Source organism: Canis lupus, chromosome 20 (genome assembly GCF_003254725.2).
Source record: "Canis lupus dingo isolate Sandy chromosome 20, ASM325472v2, whole genome shotgun sequence".
Taxonomy (NCBI): Eukaryota; Metazoa; Chordata; class Mammalia; order Carnivora; family Canidae; genus Canis; species Canis lupus.
In genome coordinates, this window is record NC_064262.1 from 15,309,574 (window position 1) to 15,336,099 (window position 26,526).

The 26,526-nt window shown below is 34.9% G+C and overlaps 1 protein-coding gene across 8 annotated transcripts in view; it reads right to left on the reverse strand.

The window, feature by feature from the left end:
* The window catches only part of CNTN4 (contactin 4), a 922,691-nt gene that overhangs the window by 774,945 nt on the left and 121,220 nt on the right, over positions 1-26,526 (reverse strand). For 7 of the 8 annotated variants that reach the window (XM_049098179.1, XM_025451465.3, XM_025451458.3 and 4 more), the window contains one exon: positions 16,128-16,168. The exons of the other annotated variant lie outside the window; for it this stretch is intronic. The gene's annotated coding sequence lies outside the window, so the exon portion shown is untranslated. The remainder of the gene's footprint in view (positions 1-16,127; positions 16,169-26,526) is intronic. 8 annotated transcript variants of the gene reach the window in all.

Consider the following 26,526-nt stretch of genomic DNA (forward strand, 5'->3'; position numbering starts at 1 on the left):
AAGTTTCCTAGTGGAAAATCATCAGCTATACTAAATCTACAGTTTAACCCAGAAAAAAGGAACATATTTTATTCTAAGAGATAAAGGGGTATAACTGAAATGATGGCCTACGATTTGAAATTATTACAAGCATTATCATTTCACTTCTAATGAATGTCTTCTAATCTTTGCTTCCTTTTTCTTGTTTACATATAGGGAACATAATCAATGGGAATGCAAGATAATAAGAAAAAAGTAACTTTCATTTTTTAAATATACAAATTCTGGAAAATTTTGGAAACAGGTTTGAAAAATATCAAAATGAGTGATTACTGAAGCAATAACAAGATCCCAGAAGAGTATACGAAAAATGTAATAAAAGTGACTTAAAGATTTAAATGTTTTGCTAAAGATCCATTTGGAAATGAAGTCTATTTTATGTCCAATAGGACTCTCACATTAAGTTTTGATCAAGAACTTTACCAAGAAATTTTTATTATTCAATTAGGTTGGAGTGAAAAAAATTCAATCATTTCATTAGAGACCAATGGCTTTGATATCTATAATCTGTTCATTTATTAAGCTAATATGTAATGTGATAGCACTTATTATATGCAAACAGTATTCCAATTCCTACACACATGAATATAAAGTATGAACAGAAATCATCACAGGTTATACTGCCATACATATAGTGCTGATTGGAATTGGGTTAAGCCAAAATAAGGCAAATAAAATTAAGTCAATGAAACTGAGTTTGTGGTACTCATTTTCCAAACAGTTGTTTTTATTATATACAACACATTGAATGAAAAAGAATGTATCAATTGGACAATTGCTCAAAATGGGAAAACTTTTTTCTTTTTAGTATTTATGCTTTGTGGTAGATCTTCAATAAAACTATACCAACTTTATTTTTCAATGGAATCCACAGTGTATGATATACAGAAAAATATGGAACCTGTCTATATAAGATATTGTGAATCAAGAAAAATAATTAACTTTTAAAAGTAAACCCATATTTTTTTTTTTTGCCAGCATGTCACCCTAATTGAAGAGACTATGTAATATTTTATCACTAGGGTTGAAGCATTATTTCATTTCCTTGCTTTCCATGAATCCCAAACATAAAAATAGCAATGACCCTAGGAAAAAGTGAGGGAAGGGTAAATTCATTCTTTGTTTTCATTTTATTACCAAAGTCTTCTATGACTTGGATGACACAAAAACTTATTTTCTAAGAGACCATTAGTGATATAGCCTTGAAAGCCTTATTTCCCAACTTTCACCTGTAAACAATAGTGAAAATGTTCAGAATAAAATGGGAACACAAAAATTAGTAGAAGTGAGGAAAATGGATCTAAATACATATCTGGTACCCCTTAACTTTGCTGTTATTATTAACAAATACTTTGAGAATATAAGGTCGATGGATTTTATTAGCATTCCCGAAGCAAATATTTAATATCCTAGATGGCCATGCTCAACTTCCCAAATGTTAATTGATGCCATTACAAATTGCTTGTGGCACATTCAAGGTGTACCAGGAAATTAATGACAGCTTATAGGACAGAGAATACATTTTAATAACCAGTCAGGAGAAATGGCTTTTCATTAGCTTCTTTTCTATGGTAAGAAGTAAGACATTCCTATTAGGAATTTTGAAAATATTCATATAATGACACTGTATAAATAAGTGACAACACTTAGCATCATAAGCAGAACTTTTCTTCCTCGGGTTTATGCATAAAATATTCAAGTGCCTTTACTAATTATTCTTTTAAAGTAATCTTTTCTCTTCCTCAATTAAGTAGAACTAGAGCAAAAGCAGTGAAAGTTTTTATTCTAAATTACTAGGCTTTATGCTGAACATTCAGTATCATGTTCTGGGTTTCCATGATCACTGTCTACTTTAGTCTTCATTCACAACTTGCTAAGACCTAAGAATTATATTCTAATTGATATTTTCTTAGTATGTTTTAAATATCATTATGCAGTGCAGAACAAATGAACATGCAAATAGAGAGATGCAATGCAAATTTCTTCACAAGCAAAAGTTTCCAAATAGTTTCATTTCCCACTATTATCATATGATCACTTTTCATTTTAGAGCCCTCAACCACCATAAGCTCAAGAAGTATATAATAATAAAATATATAAATATAATACAAACACATATATAATAAATAAGTATATGATAATGGGGGTGACTGGGTAACAGGCACTAAGGAGGACACTTGATGGGATGAGCACTGGGTATTTTACTATATGTTGGCAAACTGAATTTAAATTAAAAAAAAAAAGTAGTATATGATAATGGTATGGTAAGAGCAAGAATTAATGACAATTAACAAGGATACTTCTCTGAAGAAGGCAGTATTCTGAAAGACCCCAAGATCCCTGCCCTTGGAATTCACACACAATATATTTTTTAATATTATTTATTATTTTTTTATTTAAATTCAATTTGCCAACATATAGTATAACACCCAGTGCACATACCCATATAGTATAACATCCCATCAGGTGCCCTCCTCAGTGCCCATTACACATACCATCTAATAACCTCCTATTAATGAGGGTATAGCAATGAACAGAATGCATTTCAAACCCATGGTTGGACTATTTTATATGACTCAGGCAAGAAGATTTAGGCCTCAAATCCATCAGTTCTGAGTTATTCAAAAAAGAGATTCTCTTGGATGGTCTTGATCTAATCAGGCCAAAACTTAAAAGAAACTCTATAAAGGGAGAGGTTTGAAGTGACATAAAATATTCTGCTGACTATGAGCAAATAAGCCTCTGTGTTGTAAGGTACTTACGCTAGGCACCACAGAGCAAGGACCTGAGGGCAGAGTCTAGGTGATAGCTAGCAAGGCAAGGGTATAAGACCTCATTTCCACAACTGCAAGGAAATGAATCTTGCCAATAATCTCAGGAACTTTGGAAACAGGTACTTCCCTAAATGAGCCTCCAGATAAGAACACAGCCCACAAACACTTCAATCTTAGCATTATGTAACCCTGAGTGAATAACACAACTAAAACATACCAACGCTTTGCCCATGGAATTTTTTGAGATAACAAACGTGAGTTATTTTAAATTTCTATACCCTGGTAATTTGTTCCACAGCAACAAAAATGCAACATAGGTGTACTATCATATACTGAATATTTTCTAACGCTTTGCTAGGTATTGTGCTAAGTTTTATGCTTATTGTTCCATTTAATCCTCAAATTCATAAGACAAAAGCTGTTAACCCCATTTCATATATAATGAAGCAATATTTACAGGGTTAATAACTTGCTTACAGTCACATGGCTACAGTAAAATTTTAATATGAACTTGTTTAACTGCAGAGCCTATGTTCTGAAACACTATTCTACTTTCCCTGCAAGAAAGTATATGATCATAAATCTGGGGGTGTGAATCCCATTTTGCTATGTGTCAGCTACATTCTTTTTTTTTTTTTTAAGACTTTATTTATTCATGAGAGACACAGAGGGGGGAGGCAGAGACCCAGGCAGAGGGAGAAGTAGGCTCCACGTGGGGAGACCGACATGGGAATCCATCCCGGGTCTCCAGGAACACGCCTTGGGCTGATGGTGGTGCTAAAGTGCTGGGCCACTGGGGCTGCCCCTCAGCTACATTCTTTAAAAGAAAACAGTGCCTCTCCCTTCTTATCCCTGGTCTTTTTTTTTTTAAGATTTTATTCATTTACTTGAGAGAAAGAGATGAGAGGAGGGGCAGAGGGAGAAACAGACTCCCTGTTGACCAGGGAGCCCTACATGGGGCTTGATCCCAGGACCTCGGGATCATGACCTGAGCCGAAGGCAGATGCCCATCAGACTATGCCATCTAAGGCACCCTCATCCCTGGTCTTAAGCTCTTTCAAATCTAAGATTGTCTCGTGAAATTAAATACTTTTATTTTTTAATTGATGATACAGAAATGAATATAATTTTATATAAAAAAGTTAAATTACAAGAGCCAGTTATATCTTATTTTCTCAGGGGAGCCTTCTATGAAACCCAAAACTTGGGTTGAAAACAACATTTTGGGGCAATGAGCAAATCTCTGGAAAGGGATTAGGAGACACTAAGAGAGGACTTATTTTAAAATCCATTTCTGGCACACAGCCCAGCTTACACAGGAATTGAAAATTATTCAAAATCCCTCTCCAGGGATCTTGCAAAGAATAAAATATCTAAAAGCGGGGCTCTATAAGAACTTATTATGTAGGGGGTAAGGTATAAGTGTATTCCTGGGTTCTTCTAAAGAAAATGTCCATGGCAAGAGGTACAACAGTACTATGAGCAGAAACCAAAACCACAGTGTGGGGAGACAAACTACTCCCCACCTACTTTTCAGGGTCTCAAATTTCCATTTCATTTCTTTTCAACTCATTGGATTTCATTTGCATGTTCTTCCAGAATCTCTTCATTCTCCCTCCATTCAATCCTTTGCCCAATCTATGTGGTTTCTACTGCTTTTCTCACTCAGGGTTCTTATTAACCTGAATAAGGTCTGAACTTGCCCCCTATGAATGAGCCAGATCCTCTTGCCTAAGCCCTACCAGTTCTACAACAGAAGATAAATAAGCCTATTTTCACCTGTCTATCCACTGTCTTCCATAAGCACTAACTTAGCTGGGAAACAAAATATCTGTAGTCATGTAATGATATATAATTGGTGCCTTATCTCATTTCAGAGGTCTTAGCATGATACCTGATATGACTGTACCAAAACCTTTATGTGAAGTGCTCTCTGGATGTGATACCACATGCTTGCCTTCAATGATTCAACTTTTTATTTTTCATAGCATTCCTTCTCCCCTCCACTAAACAGGCCATCAATCCCTCTAAGTAGTAATACTGACAGCAGCAATCTTGTTTATTTAAGGGGCTCTAAAATTTTTAAGGTAGTTTAATCAACACAGCAGACAATTTTGCTTTCAGCAGCTAGCTAGCAGCTTCAGTTTCATTAGAAAACTCCCTGTGTATTTGGAGGATTCAAGGGAATACCTTCAACATTCAGCTCTTTACATTCATAACCTGATTTCTCCATTATAACAAATCCTCCTCCTAAAGTTCAGTTGAATTTCACCACATCTAGGCAACACAAATAGGTTACAATACGCTACTTTATGTTGTCAGAAGGATATCTTGGCCATTTTAACAGGCTTTTCCCTTTACAAATCCACCAAGTGGCTATTTTCAGGGTTAACCTAGGAGAGTGCTCAAGCTCATCATCCAAACTTCCAGATATGATGAATGACTGAGACAAAAAACACATTTGTTAAGGAAGCAGCCCATATAAAGCTTGTAAAGCTTTGATTGATCATGTTTGCCCAGTGATACAAATGTTATCAGCCTTTAAAAAATACTGGGGTGGGGGATTATGTTTTCTTTTCTTTTCCTTTCTGAAAATAGCTTTTTTAGACCAGTGTGTGCTTGGGCTTAAACAACGGAATGGTATGGAATAGTGTTTAACCAGTGATTTTGTAGAAACAAAATTGATTCCTTTTCTCTAGTATGTGATGGGATATAAAATGTTCCACCTAAGCAAGCCCTGAATCCTGTCTCCTTTTTTAGGGCTGATTTTGTTGTATTATTTGTATATATACAAACAAAAGCATTTTGAGTTAATAAACCAAAAAGCTTAATTTTGACTCTGGAGCCAGACATTAATTAGCTTTTAAAAATATTTTGAACACTTTATTTAGCCCTCTATGTATAAAATAAAGATTAATTCATTCAGCTAATCATTCAATAATTATTAATTGCACACTTATTGTGGGACAGGAACTTTTTTTAAAGAAGATTTTATTTGAGAGACAGTGTGTGCAAGTGAGCACAAGCAAGGGTAGAGGCAGAGGGAGAAGAGAAGCAGGCTCCTTGCTCGGGATGGGGCTCGATCCCAGGACCCCAGGGATCACAACATGATCCGAAGGCAAACTGTTAACCAACTAAACTACCCAGGTACCCCAGGACAGGAACTTCTATAGATTTTCAGTTTATAGCACTAAGTAAGCCTCCTCCTGCTTTCATGTAGGACAATATATGAAATGGGGAGACAGACAATAGGAAATACATATATAACACATCAGGAAAAGTGCCATGTGGCAACGAGAAAAAGCAGAGGAGATATGTACAGTCACTCTTCAAGAGATGATGATCAAGTAAGACCTTTCTTAGGAGACATGTGAGTAGAGGTCCAAAGCAGTATGGTACTCAGCCAAGGAGATATCTGGGGTAAGAGTAACCCAAATGAGAGAACCAATAAATAAGCCTTGAGGGGCTTGAAGAGGACACTGCATATCAATATATGTAAGTATTCTTGGAAGACTTTAGTGAGCCACTATTATTATATTTTCTAAATACCACATTTTCTACCACTTCTCTGCCTAGATATAGGTTGTTATTAGTCCCCTAAAACACAATTCACCATGAGATGACACTGTGAAGCCCAGAATAACTGCTGTCACTCAAGTAATATGTATAGAACAACTTAAAAACATTTGCCCCATAGCTCAGTTTTAAAGCTATTTTATGATGGAGAATACAGTCCTTAGCAATTTCTGTTTTAATCAAAGAAGATACCTAATATGACAAGAAATCCCCAATCCAGACTACAACTTCAGCAAAGTAGAAAAATAGCAATTTTCCCTGCAAAACTGATTTCAAAACTATCATCGTCCATCATCATCATCATCATCAATCACACGAGGCAGCTGCTTTGGCAGCATTATTTTAAGTCCATATTTAACTAGATGACAGCTTAACCTTCTTAGGGGAGCAGAGTAATCTCTCCTTACAAACCTCAACCAAGTACAGGAAAGTAGACTTGCCCTAACGTAGAAATTGGCCTTCATCTGATTTCATAACACGCAATAGCATTTGATGATTTAATAGGTACTTGGATCTTTCTTTTGAACATTCAACACTCTATCAAGGCTGGTGAAGACTGTGTAACTCAAGGATTATTGAAGTTACTATATCAGCAAGAATTTAGCAACAAAACTGAATGTGTAGAGGGCCAGGTAGAAAGGCATCCATGCAAATCTACCTCATAAAGAGACCTGTGACTAAATACATAAAACACAATGTACTTGTGTGTCACATTCGATAAGTACATTTCTTTTCACACTGTGAGCTGTACTTAACTGAGATCCTCCACTCTTCCATGTGCTGTACACACCCAAGCCCCAAGCTGTATCTTCCCATTCGTACCTGCACTACTTACTTTGCCTGTCGTGACCATCATCGTCATCATGTATATATATTCATATTCTAACCATAAACACTAAGCAAATTCAATGCCAACCCCTTCCAAAAAACATTTCCTAGATTTCCAGAAAGAAGTAATTTTTGCCATCTCTGAATTCCCCATCAAATTCATCTATACCTCCTTTTGGGAACTCATCTTATATTCTATCTTGAATTAGAATTATTTGCATCCATCATCCCCTTTCTCCTCTCAATGGAAAAACATGGCAATTATAATAACTTATTTTTATTTACTAAAATAGTATTTACAGGTTACAAAGACATGTGTTAATTAACAAACACTGTATATACTAATTATGTTGTAAATTGAAACCAATATCCTCAGTTAAAAATGTGCCTTCCATCATTCCTAGCATAGCTAAGGGCCAAAACCAAAATAACCATTTGGCAGCTACTTAAAGCAAATGTCAAGAATAGCAGTTTTAACATTCAAAAAAATGTATGAATACAATGGCCAAGAAAAGTCCCATTGAAGGTTTCCTTTGGGGATGCCTGGGTGGCTCTGCAGTTGAAAACCTGCCTTCGGCCCAGGGTGTGATCCTACAGTCCCAGGATTGAGTCCCACATCAGGCTGCCTGCATAGAGCCTGCTCCTCCCTCTGCTTCTCTCTCTCTCTCTGTCTCTCAAGAATAAATAAATAAAATGTTTAAAAAATAAAAGTTTCCTTTGAGGATAAGGGGTATTATAAAATCCTTTCATTATTATTCCCACAAGAGCCAGTACATTGTCTTGATGACAATTTTTTGAATAAATAAGTAAATGATTGCATGATTGTGTGCACTTTACTATATCTCAGCCACAGAATGTCAAAAATTCAGGGGAGAAAAGATGGTTGCAAGATGAGAATGTCCAAGCAGAGTACAAATTAAATTATAGGTTAAATGGAAAGAAAATAGATCAAAGCAGTTGTTAAACAGAATCCTAACAGAGTTGGAGGTTAAGACTCTTGTCTGTATCTGAGGAAAATCAGAACGAGTAATATTCTGAAAAATTAACATCTAATAAGGTGCTCATATAAGAGCAAATGCATATGTGTATGTGTGAGAGAGCATGCCCACGTGCAAGAACGCATCCGTATTTGCACAAACACGCGTGCACCTGTCTATCTGATGCTGGTAAAGTTGGAGGAAGGGGTGGTAGGAAAAGGATAATTCTCAAAAAGCAACTCTACTTATTTCTGGGATGTAAATATTGATTCAGAAAAAAATATGCAAACGTCAGCATAGCTAGACAATTTATGATTAATGATAGGATACCTAGTTAAAAGTAGCTGAAAGGTGTATCATTTTTCATGACATAGAACCAATGAGATTCAAATAATAAAATATTAGGTTGAGTTTAGAATTTTTCACTATACAGTCATTTCTCTAAGAGAAAAATATATGCATCCATTTTTATTGTTTTAAGCTAAAACGGTAACATTTTTAAATATATATGGTACATTTCTAAAACTCAACATTCCTATTTTCTTTAGCCTTCTTCAAAGTCTGTAACTCTGAAGAATAGTTACAAGAATCTCCATGCAGTAAGAGCTTTTGGGAAATTAATCATGCTCAATGTACATACTGTCATTCCCTTTTTCAGGAAATATTAGAACCATCACCTGGGAAGCTATCAATTGTGATATTCCCCAACCTGCCTGTCTTACTCATCTTCAGATAGCCAGAATGTACCTGGCACAAAGTAGCTACTCAGAAAGTTAAGCTGTGATGAATACTGCATCAATGTGTCTATCATGCTCAAGGCTAAATTTCTGAAAATGGCATCTTAAGACCACAAATAAATTAGGGATTCTCCCAGTCCCATTTCCTTTCTCATAAATGATTATGGTTTTATTTTCTGTTAAGTCAGGAACACACAAAGTATATTCTGTGGATTATGGTTATCAAAGGGAAAGAGGGGAGTGGTTTTATCCTTAGAGAATGTGAACACTTCTATCTGCAACAACAGATTTTTTAAAAGATTTATTTATTTTAGAGACAGAGAGAGTGTAAGCACACGTGCCCAAGCGGGGAGGAGGGGCAGAGGGAGAGAATCTCAAGCAGACTCCCTGCTCAGTGTGGAGCCCAGTGCAGGGCTTGATCCCATGATCCTGTGATCCATGACCTGAGCTGAAACCAAGAGTCAGACAACGCTGAGCCATCCAGGCACCCCTGCAATAATAGATGTTTAGCTACTGGACTTCTCCTTGTATTTAACATGGAAACATACATTTTGCATATTATAGAAGATATATATATATCTATATTATATATATATATATTATTTCTCAATTTGACTTCAGAATGTTTTTAATTAAATATTGTAATGAGCTGTTCAAATTTTTTCATAGTTAAACATTAAATATCCTGAATTATAATGCTTTTACCTTTGTTTCCAGTATCTTCCTGTGAGAAACCAGTATATATTCATCTTTTTTGACTGTAAAGTCTTTTGAAATGTAGACCATAAAAAATGTTTATAACAATGATTATTTATCAGATAAGAGTTTGAACAGTGTAAAAGCTTCTACATGTAAAACCCTAAATAAAGGTTTTAAGAACAATGCATCTAGAAATCTCAGAACCTTTATTTTGCCCTTATTTTCGAGAAAAGCATTATCTTTTACTTGTCCACAGTGAACTATATTATGTGTCTCTTCCATCCCATTTTGTTCATTTATTCATTCAGTTAACAAGCATTCAACCCTCATTATCCCCCATGCATGGGCCTGGAAATTGATCATATAAAGATGAATGCAAAGGTTCTTGTTGTAATAGAGCCCTTGTCTCATTTTAGAAAGAAAAATATAAAAACAATAAGAGCCCACACAGTAGTTGGTGACATAAGAAAGAGATGCATGCAGTTACCAAGTAAGAACAACACTGCCTTGGGTTGCAGAGGACACTTCCAAGGGGGAGGCCTTCAAAAAGGTAGGCTCTAACAAAAATAGGTATTAAAAAATGAATCTGCCAGGTTTAGGAGGACAACAGATAGAGGTAACATATCCAAAGAAGGAGAGCATTTACTGAGATATAGCAGTAAAGAAATACAAAATCTTAGAGGATTGAGAGGTAGATAATGGCCAGTGTGCTCAGGATCCTGCATGGCAAACTAAGAAATCTAGCTGAAATATTTTAAGAGAAAAGGTTACAGATTGCAGCCTTAAAAATGTCCATCTTAAAAAAAAAATGTCCATCTTTTGTTTCCAAATTACTACTATACTTGAGAATGCCCAGGTGGGCAGACTCAGACTGAATTGTTGATATGGTTAATATTTTTAAGGAAACTTCACCAATTCCTCTGCTGTTGTCTCCTGTGAGTTTATGATGACCTGACAAAGCAGCAAGTGATTTTGTGATGCTCTGTATAATTGCTTTCCCAATGCTTACTACAGAAGAAAGAGTGACATATCCAGGCTTTCCTCTTTACCCACACCTTATAACCATACTATAGAACAAGAGGTTCAAGGATGATTTTTTTTCTTTACCAGTTTAAATAATGCATGCTCTGGTGCAAAGGTATGTATTTTGAACCTATAATCTGGCTCGAAGTTATTGACAAATTGCTGTTACAAAGAATCTCTGCTCTACGTTCAACTTTTTTTCAGCAACCCTTCCCAGTTAACCCTTCCTGTCCTGAATCTTTCCACCAACCTCAGGTATTAGGCAAATGCTTTAAGGATTTCCTTTTTATTATTTTCTCCTATTTTTGGCCTGGGTTCTACCTTTCTGTTCAAACACCAACTTCCTAAAAGCAAAGAGAGGAAACCTGATCCTAAAGAGAGAAAAGTCTGTATGTCATGTATCTTTTTGCCTTTGGAACCTAGCATAATGCTCAATGTGTGTTCATCAGTAGATGAGTATTAGATGGATGGATACATGGAGTGAATGACTGGGCAGAAATGAGGGAGAAAGAAAGGGCAAGGCATAAAGAAAAATGACACCAGAGAAGGAATAGAGAAGAAAGAAAAGGGAAAAAGAGAAGAAAGTAAAATTGGAATGGAAAGTGGAGCAGAAAGAACACTGTTATATCAATGATTTTATCTGCATTAGTACAATGAATTGCAAATAACAAATCATTACTTAATATAGTTTATATAAAAGGGTAATAGATTGGGTCCTATAGCTCTTTATTACCTAGGGTAGAGCGCAAGAGTGAAGGAAAAGTTGCAGGAAGCAGCACCTGAGGTCACAGAAGTGAAGACAACTGTTTCAAGACTCTTTCTTTCACCGCTTCTGGTTCAATCTTCTCTGGGTATCTTGGCTTAGCCTAACTGTCTGGACATCAGTTATCTTCCTCTATAGAGAAGATATATATCACTCACTGACATATATCATATAGGGACTCACTCTCAACGTCCCTACTCTTGATGATACTTTTAGGGGATAGGTCTACTCCTTCTTGAATTCCTTTGTCTAGGGGATGAGAGAACTGTGAAATGGTTGCAACTTGGGACCCTAGTCCATGAATTTTGATCAAAATAGCAACATATATTTTAAAAGGCATATAGTTTTAAATTATGACATTACTTTCTGGATTACAGAAATTATTTTATTTTTAAATTATGTGAAAAGATCACAGACATTAAATATTAACATTTAATAAAAGAACAGTTAGATTGCATCATCAAGCTTAAAATAGTATAAGCTGATAACAAACTTAGCCAAATCTGAATGTCTAACTTCTGCCCCACCAACTTCATGGCATGACATGAAGATCAAAAAAGATAAAGTGTGTGCATGCATAGAGTAAGGTCTATGAAACTACAGCTGCCATTATAGCTGTCATTTTTGCTGTTGTTAATATTAAATAGATGCTAAGAAGCAAAACAGGAAGGGTCAAAGAAAACATCTCTGCTTTATAATTCCTAGAAAAGATTTCTTCCTGATTCTTGATAAAATAATTAATCACTTAATTCTTTACATAACTAATCTTTCAGTACTAACATACTTTTTCAAGGTCTCTAGTGCAATACCTCACACCATGCATGCAGATGCATTCTCACTTTTCTAATATTTCTCAACACTAAGGAACTATGTTCAAAGTTAAATAAATGATGGTGTGAGATGATTTATCCAGTGGGGCAGAAAGAAAAAAAAAAAAAAGAAGGTAAGTGAGATGAACATTAAGAGCATGTGTTGGTCACAAGAGACCATGCTTCAGATGAACTACAATGGAAGGACAAGTGGACAGCAATGACCTTGAGCCCAGAATTCTGACTGCAGGACATCGGATAGCCTTGTGAAAGAGGCAAAAGTTAAACTAGGCACTGCAAGTTTAGTACAAACTTTGATAAGTAAGGACTGGAAGAAAAGAGTATCCCTGACAAAGGTCACTGAATAAAAGGCAGGCAGGTAGGATCAAATACTGGGCATAATGGCAAGTGAGAAGTAGCAGGAGAATCAGAAACATAATGGCTAGAAAAACTGAAAAGTAATCATGGAAACATTCTCAATGTCAGCATTATAACTATCTTCCTAATCTCTGCCATACTTAGCAATAAAATAGGTAATAGAAATGGAATTGTTTAGTGTAGATTAATTACGGTATTTACAACTTTTCTAATTAGTATTACACTAGCCTCTGAAAATAAGTATATCTATGATCTCTATTTACGTGTTCATATAATTTCAACACACAAATATTCATTAATTGTTAATTTTTAAATATTTCCCTTAAAATTTGCTTATGCTGACTTGTATTCTTTTGAAGGGAAATAACACATTTACTTATTGCCTTTGTCAAGGCCATGCTGAAAACCACCCTTTACCATACAAAGATATTTTTACTAATGGAATTTAATCAAACATGCACTTCATTCATCATTAAAACTTACTCCAAATATTCAACAGCTATGTAGCAATCGCAATGAAAACAATAAAGTTGATTTCAAACTGTAATGCCTGTGATTTGTCTCATAAAATACAGGGGGAAAAAATCCCTGTAAAAGAAATAATATATGGAAAGAACATTTTATTCCCATTTGATTTACAAATGTTTAAAATATAGTTTGTTTTTTTAAAGATTTTATTTATTTATTCATGAGAAAGAGAGAGAGAGAGAGAGAGAGAGAAAGAGAGGCAGAGACACAGGCAGGCTCCATGCAGGGAGCCTGACGTGGGACTCGATCCCCAGTCTCCAGGATCATACCCTGGGCTGCAGGCAGCACTAAACTAAACCATTGAGCCACCAGGGCTGCCCTAAAGTATAGTTTTTAATATCTGGCACTCATGATGATAATTACATTTTAAAAAATGAAGTCAGTGTCCTAATAAGCTTGCTGCTTGTTATCATTTTTACAGATGAGATACATATTTTTTCGAAACAATGAATAACTAATCTTGCATATGTAGGTTGATCCATATAAAATGGACACCTCCTTACCATTTTTCACCTACAAAGGTGATGATTTTTTAGATTTCACCTATCAGATCAAAATCATACAATCACAGAATTTCCAAGTGAGAAAAATGGTCCAAGATATCTACCAGAGTCTCTAGCCTGGTTCATAAAAATCCCCTCTAGGGCAGCCCGGGTGGCTTAGCTGTTTAGCGCCACCTTCAGCCCAGGGTGTGATCCTGGAGACCTGGGGTGGAGTCCCACATTGGGCTCCTTGCATGGAGCTTGCTTCTCCCTCTGCCTGTGTCTCTGCCTCTCTCTCTCTCTCTCTCTCTCTCTCTCGAATAAATAAATAAAATCTTTAAAAAAAAATCCCCTCTGGTATAAAACAGAGGTCATTTCTTATCTGCACTTGTAATGCTTGTAATAAAAAGCTTAAAGAGCTTAAAATAATATATGAATGGGAAATACAAGGGAGTATTCAATGCAGAATAAGCCTAACACTCAAATGGATCTCTCCCCATATTTATCTATTTCAAATATTTTTTAAATAAAAAAAGAAATACCTATCTCAAGCAATTATTTAACCTCACAATATAAAGAGTATCTGAACATTATTTAGAGTTTTTCAAAAGACCAAATTAAAAGATATGAGGCCTTACTATCTAGACTAAAAATATAATGCATTTATTTCTCTAATTTCAAACCAAAGGAACTAAAATTAGCATTCCTGGATAACACTCTTTCATCTAAGGAGCTTGGAAGTATCAAGTGAATTATTCAAATCTAGAAAAGGAAGCCACTAAGAAAATAGATATTTTAATGTTCTTCAGCCAGCAACCTGTCCAGGAAGAGAGAAATCAGATAAAAGATAACCTTGAGCTAACAAGGTTATAAGGGATTCTTTCAAAATGAGTCAAAATGAGGGCAGCCTGGGTGGCTCAGTGGTTTAGCGCAGCCTTCAGTCCAGGGCGTGATCCTGGAGACTCGAGATTGAGTCCCACGTTGGGCTCCCTGCATGGAGTCTGCTTCTCCCTCTGCCTGTGTTTCTGCCTCTCTCTCTCTCTCTCTCTCTCTCTCTCTCTCTGTGTGTGTGTGTGTGTCTGTGTGTGTCTCTATGATTAAATAAATAAAATCTTAAAAAAAAAAAATGAGTCAATCCTGAATCTCCATGTCAGGTAGGACAAAAGGATACAGAGGGGAAGCCTGCCTTCTTAGATCCACCCCACCCCAAAATTTAAGCAAACAATAACATTACTGATTAGCCAAAGAATCAATGGTACCTTTCAAATGTGCTACCCCAATAAGTAAATTTATCTTAAACTGTAAAATGTTAGTTAATAACATAACAATACTAAATTATTCACCTCTAAACTTTAGCTTTTTCAAATATGAAATGAAAAGTATTTTAGGGAAGGAGTAACTAAAGAAATCATTGATGATTTTGCCCACTAACCATACAAAGAAAGTGACCGTAGGGAAACTGAATTGCTTAAGATCCCACAGCTCTTGAGAGCAAGATTAGTCTTAAAACATTTGACTTGAGAATCCCTGGTCCCAAGCTGTGATGGGCCAAAACTGTAGACTAGCATCCACTTTATTGTAATTTGGTCATCTTTAGATGAGTCATCTTTAAATGACTATGAGATTGGGTGGTACATGTGTCTGTACATATATCTGTGTGTACGTTAGATTGTCATTAATGCAGTTAAGACTCAATTTTATACTAATTAATAATCATTCTTTAGTGGTCAGTAATTCTTTTTAAGTCTAAAGATCTTCTGCATAAATTCTATAATGCCTCAGTACTATATGCAATGGAGTAAGCAAATGTAAATCACAGTATTATCACAAAATTATCAAAATATAAATTACTAAAACAAGCAAATTGATAATTCTCGAGTATATGATGTATGTATTAAATAAGAAAGCTAACAGAAAACTGTATTAAGTATAAAGGAGTTAGACTGAGAAACAGATGCTCATTGAGAATTTTTCTACTGAAAGCAGAGGCAACTCATCACTAGAAATAAGAACATAGGAAATAATGTTTACAGGGGTACACTGAGTTCAAAATGCACATGTTGGTAATATTAGAATTTAACATAACAAAATATAACTTGCATAAAAAACACCAAAGATTTATAGCCAAATAAATATACGAGGCAAAATTAATAAACACACTGCATTCTACAATTATTTGGATAATATATTTAAGGTAATTAACTTTCCTACTTTAAAAACTGAACAATTTTAAATATATTGGTAAATGAAATTTAATAAAACTTTATTTGCAAATGAATTTCTTGAGCTACACATTACATTTAAAATCACCTATTATCTTATAGTTTATTATAAAATTCATTACTACTGCTTTCTGTATGTATTATTTACATAAAATAGAGCTATTTACTAAGTGCATAACTCATAAGGAAATGTAGTCCTCATCAGCAGTCAAAAGTTTTGTACAACTCCTCAAAGATAATTTTTATGCTAGATTACACATACATATTTTTTATTTAAATAAATGGTACATACCCCCAAATATGTTATTCATCTCAACTTCAAGCGCTCATTACCTACAAATAAAGAAATGAATTTTAGAATAAAGCATAACCCTGGGCTTTTTCTTTTTTTAGGTAGTCAGTTGTATTCCAGTATTGCTGGTTTTAGAATAAAATGTCTCAATGGCAAGGATGCCACAAAAAATAACTGTATGAATGACAAATCATGCTAGAAAAAGTTTCTCAGTGAATTACACAGGATCTGATTTTATCACATATTCTTTTTGTTTTGTTTTAAAATTTTTATTTATTTATTTATGAGAGACACAGAGAGGAGCAGTGACATAGGCAGAGGGAGAAGCAGGCTCCCTGCAGGGAGCCTGATGCAGGATTCCATTCCAGGACCACCAGATCACAACCTGAGCCAAAGGCAGATGCTTAAGCACTGAGCCACGCAGGTGCCCCTATCATCATATTCTTTAAACTATATAATAAATTACCCTGACAAGCAAGAAAATTGTTACAGTAAGTCTATTAAAAAAGCCTATAGGTTTTTTAATATCAAATACATAAAATGAAAAAATACTAATAGTTTTACTTATTATACATATTATAGTAAACATTTGATTTTCACATGAAAGTAAAAATGGTCTTCATTTGAAATTAAGGGAAAAATTTCCTAAAATCATAAAGAGCAACAATTCATGTCCATCCTTCATAAACTACATAAAAATTCTCATTATTTCTTTAAATTCATTGCCAATTTTTAGATCAGAATTTATTTTTTAAAACATGAAATATAGATATTAAGGGCTAGATAAGTTGTGCAACAATTACAAAAATTTTACTTTTTTAAGTAATCTCTGCACCCAACATGGAGCTTGAACTCACAACCCTGAGATTGGGAGTCACATACTCTACTGACTGAATCAGCCAGGGGCCCCTACAAAATTATTACCAGCATGAGGTCTGGTCAATACATACAAATGCCTCACTTTCCTTACCCTAAAAAACTTAACACTGAATCTTCTTAAATTTAAACTCCAGGGATCCCTGGGTGGCGCAGCAGTTTAGCGCCTGTCTTTAGCCCAGGGCACGATCCTGGAGACCCAGGATCGAATCCCACATCGGGCTCCCGGTGCATGGAGCCTGCTTCTCCCCCTGCCTGTGTCTCTGCCTCTCTCTCTCTCTGTGACTATCATAAATAAATAAAAATTTAAAAAAAATACTTAAAAAATAAAAAAAATTTTAAACTCCAAGTGTTATTGATAATAGTTTGGACTTAATACAGATTTATATTTACATTTCTATGACTTATGTTTTATCTTCAAACTCTCTGAGCTTCACATCTATGCAGCCAACTGGCTACCTGACATCACTATTTGGATACTCTAAAGGGTTGTCAAATTCAATGTGTCTGAATACAAACACATGATTTCCTATACTAATTCTCCCCCTACCCCAAATAGTCCACTTCCAGTGTTGGTAGTGAATGACATCCCCATAATTCACCTGCCAGAGAAGCAGAAGTCACACACATCTTTCCCTCTCACCTCTTCTAAGAGTAGTCAATTGAACACTAGGTCTAGACCATTTTACCTCATATACATACATTACCATCTCCCTTCTATCTACCATCATTTCATACCTGAAATAACAGGAAGAGCATTCTCACGGCATTCACCTGACCAAATCTATCCATTCCCCGCCTCCACATTTCAACCTCTAGAGATGCTTCAGTGTCTTCCCATTAGTCATGGAAAATGACCAAAGTTCTTTAACTGGCCTACAAACCCATCTATCATCTAGCCTTGGCTAAATATTCTCAGCATCTTCCACCATTCTCCATCTTGCTCTCTGCACTCCAGGTACACTAAAATCTGTCAAATGTTCCTTCCCATTTAAGGGTTTTTATACATAGTATTTCATCTGGCATCTTCTCTATCTTAAGCCACTTCTATCTACCCATCTACTCTTTCAATAGATCCCCACTTAAGCTTCATTTTCTAAGAGAAGTCTCTTCTGATGCCCTAAGTCAGGTACTCATATTATCACAGGACAGCATTTGCTTCTTCAAAGTAGTTATCACTGATTATCTATATGATTTATAACTACATCCTTCACTGCAATGTAAACTAAATGAGGGTACCATCTAGTTGCATATTCCTGGTTCCTAGCATAGACTGATACACAGTAGATATTGATAAGTGAAATTAAAATGAGTAAGTGAATGAAAATGAAAATGGAATATCTTTGTTATGTTCCATTTGTACCAAGGCCTGGTGGTATAAATGGAACATAAAAATGTTGTATTCTTGAGGAAAATATTTAAAGTTATTCCTGAGCCCCAAAACAAAAAGTATGGAGTCAAATAATGATGCTTATAAACTGTTAATTGCTTCCTGAAGACCTAAACAAAACTATTTATTCCCTACATGTAATTCAATGAATAAAATTTAGTAGGAGTGAAATATGTATAGAATAAAAAGTTACATTTTATAAAGCTTTTCCATTTATAATGTGCTTTCAGATAAATGTTTGACTTAATGTCCAAAGGAAAACATGTATTCAGTATCTACTGGCATGATCTCTAGTTATCAGATAAAAAAGTAGGGTAAGAGAGGTTTCATGTTTGGTCTGTGGTTGCACTGCTAATAAGCAGCAGAATGAAACCTCTTATCTCCAACTCTTTGGTATTTCCTACCAAATTAGCCTTGGCAGTGATCCAGATAATGTAAACCATACAAGTTCTCCCAAAAGACCATGTTGTAACTCCACAATGATTATGTTGCTACTACACAAAATTTTCATGATAATGTATACAATCTGTACTACCTCAAAATTAAGGAAATACTCTCCCCTCAAAACTCAACTCTACCAATCTGAACTTTCTAAGCCCTTCTCCACTGAATTAAGGTTTACCTCTGCATCTCCTATTGCAGTATTTCCTGTACTACATTTTATATTGGATTAATGACATGTCTCCTTTAACTAAACTGTTTGTGCCAGAAGCAAGCGAGAGTTCATATTTGTACTCCAGCACCTAGTGCAGTAGCCTCTCTCACAATGGTCACTAAAACCCTGGGTAGTTCGTGGATATGTGCAGTAGTAAATAAATGAATTAGGCCAAAAGCAAGCAAGTACTGCATGGTCCTGTGACTTCTAAATCATCAAAACTTAAAATCTAGTGAAACCATTACACTGAAATATGATTCTCTAGTCAGCTTAATAACCGTTAATCAAAATACATCATGTGTTTACAATACAATATGGCAAAGCTCCTCTTACTGACAAGTTAAGGACTAAAGCAATTTGCATCAGGGAGAAACATTATTTTAAGCAGATAGAAAGGATCAAGCATTTATAAAAAAACATGACAGTAATTAATACAAAATGAAAAAAATAAAATGATACACAATAGGTTTAATTTATTCAAAATTTTGAGATATCTTTTTAAGTATTTACTGTAGCATACTGAAAAACAGATGAGATATTCCCTTCCTGCACAGAATTAAGAGTTCTGTTTGTGACTGCATCAAAATTAACTTCTTTTTTAAAGATTTGTTTGAGAGAGAGAGAGAGAGAGAGCATGCAATGAGCAAGGAAAGGGGCAGAGGGAGTTAGTATCCAAGCAGACTCCCGCCAAGCACAGAGCTGGACTCAGGGCTTTATCTCAAGGCCCATGAAATCAGGACTGGAGCCAAAACCAAGAGTCAGACAGCTTAATCAATTGAGCCATACAGGCACCTCAAAACTAACTTCTATATTAGTAAGATGCTTAATGTAGGGAGATTTCAGGTTACCTTGGTATGCATAATCCTTTACACCTGGGTAACTGCACAAATTGATAATGTTGGCATCATTAAATCTCATTTTACTCACAATAATCATTTAATTCAAACCCTATTCAAAAGACAAGGAGAATAGAGAAAAATAAATCTTTTGTTTCTGAAATGTATAAACTAATAGGTCTTCTCAGCCACTTTATTTTTTTGTTAGTTCTGAGCAAGTTCTAAGACAGCAGATCTTATCAATATGACAGATAGGCCAAGATAAATGAAAACTCAATTTTTCCAAATAAATTGGCCCTTTACCCAAGCAAAAAAAATAATAAACTCAGAACAATACTATTGAAAGCAAATGAATAGATTTTTTTCAAAGCTTCAAGCAACAAGAAAGACAAGTATCTAGTCCCCTTTTAGCATAGACTTGAATCATTTGTGACTGAGGTAATACTGAAAATGCAATTACATGCTTCTTTGACAGGGAGATGGGTGCTACTGACTACAGAAAAAAAGGAAAATAAAGGATAAAAATGGCAAGAGCAATATATCCTTTTTAGGACCACATTAATAAAATGATCAAGCTTCTTTCAAAGTAATAAAGATTAAATTTCTTTATGACAAATATAATCAGCAATGCATATGCCTTATGCTCAAGAAAATAATTTTAGTTTACATAATTTATGATTTACTAACTCCAGGTACTTAAGACCCATTCTAACAAGCTCTGTAAAATGGCATTTAATAAATTTTATTACCAGATATATTGGCATAGGATTTCTTATACAGGTCAAAGATTTCTTGGTCCACTATTTGGAATAAAGGCTATCTATGAGTAGTTCTGTATAAGGGGAAAAATTCCACAAGCTAATGAAGTTTTTAAGCCTTGGCTGGATGCAATGAAGATCTCTTTTAATACCTATGTAGTACAGGTTTTCTTGCCAGATGGTACGGCTGTCATTTCAGAACGTTAAAGCTACCTAGCAAATTATCATTTGAAAACAAATATTAGATAGCTCACAGAGCAAAGAATCCTATGGAACAGCTAGAACAGTGAAGAAATGCTGCCAACATTAATTTAATAAGGTGGATGTCCATGTGATTACCTTTGCTGTTTTTCCACATCTGCTGTGTATTTCACTTCTTGTTTGAACAGGCCATGGGTAATTCTGAGAAAGGAAAATCACTGGGCTCAACTTAGGGAGTCCTTACTCATCCAGGAACTTTCTTGGAAAAGGTCCTTCCCTAAATGAGCTTTTTCATCTACACAGTTAAGAGTATACTAGAGGACCTTCAAGTCTCTGAAAGAATAACGATTTCTAAGATGATTTTGCCATATTTGCTGCTCTATTAATAGGTTTATTAGGTAAGACACTGAAATAAATCCAAAGAAAATGATCTCCAGATTCTCAACAGATTTCATTTCCCATGCCATCTATGCCTGCCCTCAGTCACTGGAGATAATCCTTAAATGACATTATTCCAAAGTCAAGTATTTCACACTAAACTGTACATGCCTAGATCACAAAGCTGTCTATATAATAAATGCATATAGCCACGAAAGAATGGAGAATAAAGCAAAAGCTTTTTAATTGACTACTTAACAGGTTATGGAGAGGCCATGTGGTGAAGTTATAAAGTATGCTTCTAGTGGAGAATGTTATCTACTGGCAATAAAATACTCAATATTCATATGATTTTATTGAACAAAGAGTAAATAGTGGATTTCAGTCCTGGATCAGTTCAGAATCTGGTATGTAAAAATAAAAGTCCATCAGTTCTTACTATCCCTTTGGGGTTTTTGTAGGTATATGTCTAATAACTGTCATATCTCAGAACAGTTCCATCTAACCCCCATTTAACCTTAAAAGAATCATAGTGGACAGATTTGCCAGCCATGCTTTGGATTGTGTGAATGCTCCTAACAGGTGCCCCATAACCTTAGGGGGCAAACATCCTAAATCTTAGGATACAAACAGATTTCTGTCAAAAGCTCTCAAACCACCTCAGAAAAAAAGTAGGCATTTTATCAAAATAAAACCTATATGCCAAAGTGAAAAATCCTACATCTTTCTCAGTTTTTTTTTTTATGACTTTCTACTGACAAAGTCACCTCATTTAAAACTTGCTAATCTCCTGGCAGGCCTGTTTTGAGATTGGGGGTGGGTGGTGATAAGGGCTATGATAAATGCTCAATTTCAATTATAACAGAAAATACTACTGAAAACAAGAATATTTTAACACCTCATGTTTTCCATCTATTGAAGTGGTAAAGATCAAAATATTTACACTGTATTGGTAAGTGCAGGGGGTAAAAAACATTCACATACCCACCATTTTTGGTGGGTGGAACCAATAGTACAAATTCTATAGAGGGTTATTTACCAAGATCTATAAAAAGTAAAAAAGCATTTTTTTTTTTACTCCTAAATATCTCCTTTAGAATTAAACAGTCTAAGAACACACAATCATTGAGGCACCTCCTACTGGTTTTAAGAGCTACTTAAATCATGAAGATTAAATAAAATAATGCATGTCAAGTAGAACAAAAAAAGTATAAAGTAGTTCATGTCATTATTATTAGATGATGATTTAATCATTTAGAAAACAATACAAAATTTGAGACAAGTGTTTCATTCATGATGGTAAAAAGAAAAAGCCTACGTATATACTATACACATCTGTATCAAGAACATGATTATTTAAGTGCTCTGATAAGCCTTGCCAATTGGGGAAATTCTTTACAGAAATGTTTAATTTATGATAATCATGTCTGTTAATTTCCTAGGAATGTTTTATTTTGAATAAATGTCTAAAAGACTAGGAAAAAAGCATCCTTATAATGTCAATCAAAATTAACATAATTCTATTAGGACATAATTGATGAATGAAGTTGAAGAGGTTTAAATTTTTTCCAGCTTTTTCTTCTCTTTCCATAACCAAATTACATTCTAACCATTATCAACCATCCATTTTACCTGAATGGCAAAAAGAAAAAAAATGTGAAGTGAAAGCACATTCATTTGACATTAACCCAAAATAACCAATTTGCTTCTCATGAGTCTTGGCTGTTGCTGAGGTGCATTTGTTAAATTATAGCAGCAATTTTTCCTCAGGAATCTTCTAATTTTGTTCCAATCACTGGAGTCATGTTTATGTATTTCCTTGCACAGATATACTGCTTCCTCAGAGAACTCTTGAGAATAGAAATTCTTTATCAGATGATTGAATATCAAACAGTGAGATGACTAGCCGGTTAGGTTAAAAATATGAAAAGACATTTAAATTTAAACATAAAGGAGATCATCTGAATGACAAATTATAGGTGATGTAGAGGAATGAATTAGGAGTACTTATTCCCTTCCTTTAACTCTCAGAGCTTTTCCATACCTAAGCAATACAGCTCAGTTGCAGTATCCTTCTGTTTAGAGCTGTGCTGTCCAGTAACATAGCCATGGCCAGATGTTGACTACTGAGTACTTTGTCATGTAGCTAGTAAAAATTGAAGATGTAGTGCTGGGCAGCCGGGGTGGCTCAGTGGTTTAGTGCCACCTTTAGCCCAGGGCCTGATCCTGGAGACCCAGGATTGAGTCCCACGTCAGGCTCCCTGCATGGAGCCTGCTTCTCCCTCTGCCTGTGTCTCTGCCATTCCCTCTCTCTCTCTCTGTCTCTCATGAATAAATAAAATCTTTAAAAAAAATATGTAGTGCTAACAATCAATGTAAAGTCTCTCTTTCATAACTTTTAACATTGGTACATGTTGATACAACATTTTGGACACATGGTGTTAAATAAAATTTCACCTGTTTCACTGCATTTTTTACTATGACTTCTGGCAAACTGGAAATTATACTTTTGGTTCACATATTTCCACTAAAGCAGAACTAGAGCATTGTTATCTATGATGTATGTATGTTCCACATGTTCCTTTGTGTGCACCTGTGTTTTAACGGTTCCAGTAACTAAGTCAGTCTTTAAAGGGGAAGAAGCTGTTTATCTTTATAATCCTATCTTCATTAGGCAATGTGAAGACCAGTTGATTCCCATTATGTGGACCCAGCTCTTGTCCCTCAAAACAAGGCATTGCCCAGCGTGCTATTAAAGTTAGAAGGCCTGAGTTTCCAGTTGGGTTACCTGGACAAATCATTCAAAGCCTCTGAGATTTTTTTCTTAGCTATAGAAGGCCTACGTGACCAACAGCATTGCTATGAAAATCATTTAAGGTATAGATGAGAACTCTCCAAGCCATACACATTATGACAATTAAAGTGGTTTTAAACATTTAGTTTTATCTCAAGAAACAACATGTGAAATAACTGGTCATTTGTAATTCATCTAAGTTGGAGCAAAAATCCCACACCTTTGCTGCCCAATCACTTTGCTGTGTAGGACCAGTAGCAGCTGATCTATTTGATCATAAGTCATACCTTGGATTAGTCGATAATAATTCTTTTTCAAATCAAGTAAATAAAGTATGAATCTCTCAAAAAGCTTAATAATTATAACAGTACCAGAATTAAGAGTAAAGAGACTTTAGATTAAAAACAGATTCAAATTCCATGATGGTGTTTTCCTGATAACAATTATCATCTCTTTCATATACTCATATTCACTCATCAAAACATTTAGAGTGTGCTCTACCATACAACAAAGTGGAAAATATCACAAGCTTTGGAATTACAGATACTAGAGTGTTAAATTTCAGCCAGTTTGAGTGTTTTATGTGGCCCTTCCAACTCTGTAATATTGGAATCAATTATTACAACTAGCAGGGTTTTTTGGACAATTAAATGATGTATTAATTAGAAAAAAACTAACTCCTGGCACATGGTATTGAATAGATGTTAGCTAAAATAATATTTATTATTATTTATTTATTGTTCTAGACACTGAAGATACTAAAGACACAGGCTCTACCCTCAAGACATTATCTACACTATCATCTATCAGCTGTATCTAAGGAAGTCTAAAGAGTAATTATTTTCCAGGGTCCAGAAAACTATATGAATCTTACGGGCTGTTATCCTAATATTTAGCCTTGTGTAATTACAGCCTTGATCCTCTGAAGGATCCATTCAAGAAGTCTAAGGATTTTCACAAACTAATATAGAATTTACCTAATAGGTTTCATTTAATCAGTCTTATCATACTGGATTTCAGAAAGCTCTCGAGGAAACAGTGGTTACCTCTTCTACCAGGCCTAAAGTTAGCCTAAGTACTGTTACATGGATTTCCTCTTAAACCACTTTTTAATAACACACAAACCCACCATCATCGCATCCTAATGCAATGATTATTTACCATGATCCTCTGGTTCAGTGAGAGAGGGGAGAGATAAATAATAAAAAACATCAATATCTTCTTGCCTCCTTTCAGAAACTTGCCTCATTAAGCTCTTACCATGAGCACTCATCAGCTTTGCCAATTTATTGTCTTCCTACAGTAAATCAGAGTAGCAACAACTTTTAAAGAAAGGCCCTCTGGCCAATTTGGCAAAATCACTATATTAGAGTTTCTCAAATTTGTATCAATTGGTAATCCTTTCTTTATATAGTGGGGAAAAAAATAACAATCCATACACCACAGAAGATTCTACTATCTACTATCAAAATGGCCAAGTTCCCCTTTGCAGATAGCTATAAATTAATAAGGCATGTTAAAAGTTCCATACACTGAAATGACCAATTTCAAATCTATCAACCTAGTCCTATTTAGTAACTATTAATTAGATGACAGAAGACACAATTCTACTTTCAAAAGACTGAGAGTGTTATTTTTAAATAGGTCTAAATTCTAGTCACTCATATATACATATATATATTATGTTATAGAAGGTCTTCAAAACACAGCTCTAACCACGTAAATCACTTAATCAAAGCCTCAATGTCCTGATCTGTAAAATGGGGGTAATTATAGCTATGTTAGAAATACTAGAAATAATGTGTATAAAGCACTTATGACAGACACTGTTACTACTACTATTGATGTTGTATTTTATAGGCTAGGGCAGGGGTCTGCAAACTTTTCTGTAAAAGGCCAGATGAGTATTTTTAGCCTTTGCAGGCCATAAAATCTCTATCAGTACTACGTAACTGCGGTCATAACACGAAAGCAGTCATCGACAATACACAAACAAATGAGTGTGGCTGTATTTTAATGAAACTGTAATTGTGGACAATGAAATTTGAATGTTATATAGAACTATTATTATTCTGTTGTTGTTTTCACCAACTATCTAAAAAAATAAGAACAGTCTCAGTTTGTGGGCAACATAAAGAAGTGAAGAATCAGATTTGACTGTCGAGCTACAGATTGCCAAGCCCTTGGCTAGAAAAGTCGATCTGAATTTACATAAATCAAATATATCATTAATTGGCCAGTACTTTTTAGAAAAAAAAAATCACTTTTAACAAATTGAAAGTTTTTATACAGAAAACCATGTTATTTTCATTAACTTTATATTCTGTTGAACACTTTGGGAAAAACATAATACAAGTATCCCCCACTTTCCAAAGTTTGAGTTACACACATCAGTAGTTAACAGCTTTTCTCATAAAAGCAAAATTATTCTTCAGTTTGCTTTTGGTTAGCAAAAACAGGTACTAATGTAGGTCTGTGTAAAAGCAAAGTAGCATAACTCAGATTTTCAGA